This window comes from Ochotona princeps, chromosome 5 (assembly GCF_030435755.1).
Source record: "Ochotona princeps isolate mOchPri1 chromosome 5, mOchPri1.hap1, whole genome shotgun sequence".
Lineage (NCBI taxonomy): Eukaryota > Metazoa > Chordata > Mammalia > Lagomorpha > Ochotonidae > Ochotona > Ochotona princeps.
In genome coordinates this window covers 59056960-59063601 of record NC_080836.1, presented here as the reverse complement: position 1 = coordinate 59063601, position 6642 = coordinate 59056960, and the positions used below count along the sequence as shown (strand labels likewise).

The 6642-nt window shown below is 39.6% G+C and overlaps 1 pseudogene; it reads left to right on the top strand.

Moving 5' to 3' along the window:
• Window positions 1-596: 596 nt before the first annotated feature.
• On the top strand, window positions 597-2093 carry LOC101530900 (heat shock cognate 71 kDa protein-like; annotated as a pseudogene).
• Window positions 2094-6642: the final 4549 nt, after the last annotated feature.

Here is a 6642-nt window from a genome sequence, read left to right as displayed (position 1 = left end):
CTTACCTGAGCTGCTTTGCAACCGCTAAAAACAATGGAAGAAAAAAGCCATATGTATTTCTACAGAAAGATCGCCAATATTTTTAAGTGGAAAAACAGTGAACAGAGTACTTATAAAAGCATTCCATATGTGACCACAAGAACTATCCATTTCTCCACAAACTTGCAAAACTGTGTAGATGGATAGAATATGGATAAGAAATATGTATATCACAATAGCAACCCTGACTTCTTTGGAAGAAAATGGAAAAAAGAAAATATCCTTCCCTTTTTAATTCTTGCCTAATATCATTTAAAATTTTAATCCTGGGAATTTATTAACTTATTTTCAAGTTAAACAAACAAAAGCCCCTTGTCACTATAATATTTGGCTTGTACACCATTTTAATCTATTTTGTAGATAATTATTCCTCTGAGTGATTTCTTTGGGCCAAATCATTTCCATAGACTATCAAATGTAAGTCTAATTCCAGAAATCAAGCAGCTCGCTTACTTTTCCTGTGTTTTTGGCTCTGATTCACCGTGCTGACTAACCCACAAATTATATTTACTAAATGACTTGAATAGAAATGTAACGTTGTTCCATAACACAGAGCGATGAAGGAAATCACAGACGCCTACCTTGGAATCGCTATTGCCGATTCTGTGATCGCAGTGCCTGCTTACTTTAATGACTTTCAGCGCCAGGCAACCAAACACAAGCACCATTACTGGTCTCAATGCACTAGGAATTAACAATGTTCAACTACTGCTGCTATTTGCTCAAGGTTTAAACCAAAAGCTTGGTGCTGAAAGAAAAATGCTGATTTTTTTACCTGGGAGGTGGCACTTTTGATGTGTCAATCCTCAAAATTGAAGACAGAATGTTTGAGGTTGAATCCACAGCTGGAGAGACCCACTTGGGTAGAGATTTTGACAATCGAACAGTCAGTCATTTTGTTGCTGAGTTCAAACGCGAGCATAAGAACATGAGTGATAACAAGAAAATTGTCAGATATCTACACAACACTTTGTGAATGAGTTAAACGTACCTTCTTGGCTAACACTCAGGTGAGCATTGAGATAGATTCTCACAATGAAGGATTCAACTTTGCCTCCATCACTGGTGCTTGATTTGAACAGTTGAATGCTGACTTTTTCCGTGACACCCTGAACTCCACAGAGAAAATCCTTCAAGATGCCAAGTTAGATAGGTCACAGGCTCATGATAATGTTCTGTTGGCTGGTTCTACTAGAATCTCCAAAATTCAGATGATTCTTCAAAACTTCCTTAGCAGTGAAGAACTGAGTAAGTGCTGTTGCCCATGGTGCAGCTGTCTAGGCCGTCACTCTATCTGAAGACAAATCTGACAATGTTCAAGACATATTGCTGTTGAATCTCACTCATCTTTTCCTTGGTATTGAAACTGCTAGTGGCGTCATGACTGTCCTCCTCAAGCACCTAACTACCCTCCCTACAAGCCAACTCGGACCTTCACCACCACCTATTCTGAGAACCAGCCTGGAATGCCCATCCAGGTTTATGCTGGTGAATATGCTGTGACAAAGGGTAGCAATCTGCTTGGTAAGTTTCCTGCACCGTGTTTGGTGTTCCTCATATTGCAGTGACTTTTGATATTGATCTCATTGCAGCCTCATTGCCTCTGCGATGGATAACAATGCCATCACCAAAAACACATATCATTTGAGCAAAAAAGACATTGAGCGTATGGTCCAGGAAGCCAAGGAGTATGAAGCTGAAGATAAGAAGCAGAGGGACAGGTGTCTCTTAGGAAGTCCCTTGAATCTTGCGCATTCAACATGAAAGCAACTGCTGAAGATGAAAAACTTCAAGGTAGGACCAATGATGAAGATTGACAGAGGATTCTTGAAAAAATGCAATGAAACCATCAACTGGCTGGATAGGAACCAGGCAGTAGAAAGGAATCTGATCAGCAGCATAAAATGCTGGACCAAGTCTACAATCCTGTCGTGATGAAGCTGTCCCAGAGTGCAGGGGGTATGCTAGAAAGAACATCTCAGGACTCCCCTGGTGGGGAAGACCCTCTATCTGGCCATACTTTCTCAGTGCCCACCACTGAGGAGGCAGATTAAGCCAATCACAGTGCAGAGGTACCATTGTCCCACAACCCTGTAGCAAATGCTGTGGCAGATTTAAAGTTCTGCTGCTGTAGTAAGTCATTAGGCATTCTCAATACTGGAAGATGGAATGTGTGCAGAGGGCAAGCAAATGCCACCCCACTTTACAAGCAAAGCATCTGAGTGGAAAACTCAATGTCTTAAGTAAGCCTGTATTTAAAATGGGGGAAAAAAGAAATTTCATCAAAATCACTCACCAGCTTTCTAAAACACGGCATACATGCTGCTCTTTATAATGCCAGATGACAGAGATAGATAGCCTCTGTATTTTCCCATTACCACTTGTTAATGTGTTAAACATGTATGCATCAACACATCATACATTACTTGATAATCTAAGATCTGTCATGCTTAAAAAGAATTGAGAATTGTTGTTTATATAAAGGGACAAATTTCATGAATTGAATATATCCAGTTTTAGGAGCATAATGATACTGCCCATCCTACCCTCCCTTGCTGATTTTGAAACTTGTGTGGATTTATAAGCATTTTCTTTAATTACTTTCATTCAGTAATATGCCACATTGCAACACTTGGGGGCAGTATTTCTTTTAAAAAAATCCCATGTCTTAAATGCTAATTCACTGAGGCGGTACAATAAAATATCTTATAATGACACGTCAAAATTAAAACAATTTAGCATCCATGTGAACTATAACTCACAGCCTTTGGGGGGAAAAGCACAGTATTCCATTTCAGGAAACACTTGGAAAATTTCTCAATCGAGAAGTTTATGGGCCAGCACAGCTGTAGAGGCAGAGTAGCAAACACAAATGCTTGGTGCCGGCCCTGGCTACGCAAGCTGTCTTCCTGCTTGAAGCAGCTGAAGGATCACACCACCATGTAAACAGCAGCAGCAATTAGTGAGTGCCAAGAAAACGGAAATGTTACTTCACCATCCTAATAAAGTCCCTTTAGGAAGCATGTAAACGAGTGGTGTTTCCTGGGAAACAGGCAGCAGAAATTCTTTCAAAGAACTCCTCATCCCATGGTTAATGTACTGACTTACAGAAACATCACTTCAGTACGCAAGGTTCCAGAGTTAGGAGTAGATATCCCAGTACTTGTGTTTCATGGTGGTTCTAATGGCATTGATTCATGGGTGAAGGCAAAGGTCAATGGGAATCCTTGCTCCAATGGGCTATAAAGATAGACTACATACTCTGCAGCATGAACCAGAAGTACTCGTACCTGAAATGACTCCAAATGTATGTCAGATGGCCAAGCAGACCAGGCTGCCCCCAGCACCATGGTATTAGAAATATCTATTGAGTCCGAAACACACCAGGCTATCTTAAGCTTCATTTAGCCCACTTATTCTCCCAACTCTGAGAGCTTGATATTGGTTCTGAGCCACAGGTTAAACACATAGTCAGTGTTAAATTGGAAGTTCCTACTGCAGAACCTGTGCATTTAATATTGCATGACACATTGCTTTTTATACAAGGTCAAGTTGCTGAATAATGTTCATAGAGCTGAGATTCTAATATTCCACTTCTACTAAACCTTCTCCTTTAAAACTTTTGTCAATATAAAGAGAAGAGATTCCATGTGTTTCATATATACTATTGTATATTACTTCCCTACCTTCCTACCTTCCTCCCTTCTTCCATCAATCCTTCTTTCTGTCCTTCCTCTCTTTTTTCTTTAATGTTTGTAATAACATGATTCCAACATAAATGCTGAAAGAAATTCATTACATTGCTATTAAAATCTGACAGTCTTGCAGTTATTAAGGAATAGTCACCATCTTTTTAATTATCTTAAACAGTGATATATATATATGTGTGTGTGCGTGTGTGTCTTTAGCTTTTAGGAATAATACAAAACTAAAATAGTAGTCAAAAGTCACTTGGTTCTTGAAATCCTAGTCTAGTCTGTTAGTTCTCAGAAAACCCATTGGATCAGATCAACAGACTTTTTCAAGATCCATGACTAAACTAGAAAACAGGATGCCATAATAACATAATGTGCAAACTAGCTTTATTTGTACCAGAATTAATTTAAACTGTTTTATTTAAATTGATTCTTGGATTGATTTGGACTACATTTAATGAAATAAACAAACAAACAAAAAACAAATGAGTACCTAGGCAAGGATAATCGACTTTAATAGGCTTTCAAAGTCATTCTGAATTCTACATTCTTATTTCCATCTTTAAATTATGCTGTATTTTTTCTTACACTGTCGTGTTGAAAGGAGAAAAGCAAACTAACATTTTAATATTCCAGAATAGTGCCAAAAGCCTTGAATTATTTCATTTAATAGTCATAACTTCCTTGCAAGGGATATATTAATTTCCATGGATTTCAGGTGAGGGACTTCACATTTTAAAATCATGGTGTCATGCTAATTATTGATGTAGCTAAAAGGCTAACCTAGGAGCAACAATCTTCAAGCAGTATATTTTGAAACTCCTCTTGTGGAAAAACAAATCAGAACCTAGGGATTATTTCAGACTTTGGAGACCATGAGATTGGTTAACAAGAGCTTGTCATTGGCCAAACATGCACTCAGACTCCGCAGAGGCCTTTGGTGGGAACTAAGGCTGAAGGTTAGTGTAGGGTCCCTGCCTTTAAAAGGTGTGTAGCCTAAGACTGCAGAGGATTACTTATGAATTATGCACTAGGGGTCAGTATTCTGGAATAGCAAATTAAGCTGCCACTCCTGATGCCTTATCCCACATAAGAATGTCAGTTCAAGTCCTGGTATTTAACTTCCGATCCAATTCCCTGCTAGTTTGCCTGGGAAAAGCAGAGGATGATTCCAGGACTTGAGTCCCTGCCACCCCGGTAAAAGGCATGGATGAAGTTCCTGGCTTCAGTCTGGCCCAGCTCTAATTGTTGTGATCATCTGGGGACTGAACCAGAAGGTGGAGGGTGTCTTTCCAGTTGTCTCTCTCTTCTCTGTCCATTAGCAGTCAAATAAATAAGTGTCTAAACAAATATCAAACACTGGGGTTGGAATTTGGCACAGCAGTGAAGCTATAGTCTGGGATACCTGCGTCAGAGTCCTGGATCCAATCCCACCTCTACCCTCCATTCTAACTTCCAGGTATTGCACATCCTTAGAAACAGTTCATGTTAGTTTCAGTCATTGTGTCCTTGTCTCCCATGCAGAAGACCCAGATTTTGTCCCTTCCTCCCTGTTTCAATGTTAGCCAACTTTAGCTATTGCAAGTTTTGGAGGAGTGAACCAGCAGATGGGCGATCCCTGCTTATCTCTGTGTCTCTCTACAGTTCAGATACATAAAACAAATTTGTAAAATTTAAGCCAAAAAGTCTGAAATTATGACTTACTTCTTTGTTCAAAAACAAATTAAGCACTTTCTTAGGTTTCCATAATCTAGTCCGAAACACCTTCTCCTAATCCAGATGTCTCTCAGTTGCCTTCTAACTAAAAATAACTAAACAAATCTCAGCCTTATTGCTGATCTTTGGGGATTTTTTTCCCCTAGATTCTCTTGTTTCCCTATACACCGGGCTTGCTTTGTTCCCTGTGGTGTTCTCTGATGAGAAGTTGGACTTCCCCAACTTCTGAATGGCAGGGTCCGGTTAAACGAAATGAAGGCTTGCAGGACTGCCTGCAAGAGAGCTCGGTAGCCCTCTTGTAATACACCCAACTTAGAGATTATGGATAATGTGGTGCTTTCAAGAGTCAGGTCTGAACAAAAAAAATGAAACATTGGTCCCACCCACTTTTCTCCATACCTTTAGCATCCCCACCCTAATCAGAGACGCACATGGGTGTGTATCCTTTTCAATTATGTAAACAGCACTAAAAATAAAATTTAAGAAATTTTGTAAGATTTTCAGTAACAAAAAAAAAAAAAAAGAAAAATTCCAAAATGGAATAAACATAGTAAGAGTCAGTTACAGAAAGAGGGCACTGCCTTTGAGGCAAACCCAAGAGTAATACACAAAATAAACAGACATCTGAAAACTCACTCCTTTTTCAAAATCACCACCTTTCTTAGCCAAGTGGAATGCCAATCTGGCTTCACCAGTCCTGCCCAGGAGCTTGGTGTGAGGATTCTTTTGGGTTCCAAGGCAAAGACCCACTAGAAGCAAGCTCAGAGAAAAAATAGGGAGTCATTAAAAGGAGGGAAGACCCCACATGAGCAAGACAAAGAAAGAGATGTCCTTTGTCTCAACAATTAAGCCAAGTGTTGCATGATGTCCTCTAGCTATAAAGAGCTCATAATCCCATTCTCCAGATGAGAAATCCTTTAATCCATTAGAACAAATTGTTTTAAAATGTAAATTGTTCTTTCTCTTTATTTGTGCCTTCTCTATATTTTCATTAATTTCCCATGAAAAGCAACTCAATCCTACCAGCACCAGTTGTAATTCTCACTAATACATGTATCTAGGTAAGGAAAGCTAGCACATAAAAATCTTTAGTATGGGGGCCGAGCGCGATAGCATAGTGGTTAAGGTCCTCGCCTTGAAAGCACCAGGATCCCATATGGGCGCCAGTTCTAATCCGGGCAGCTCCACTTCC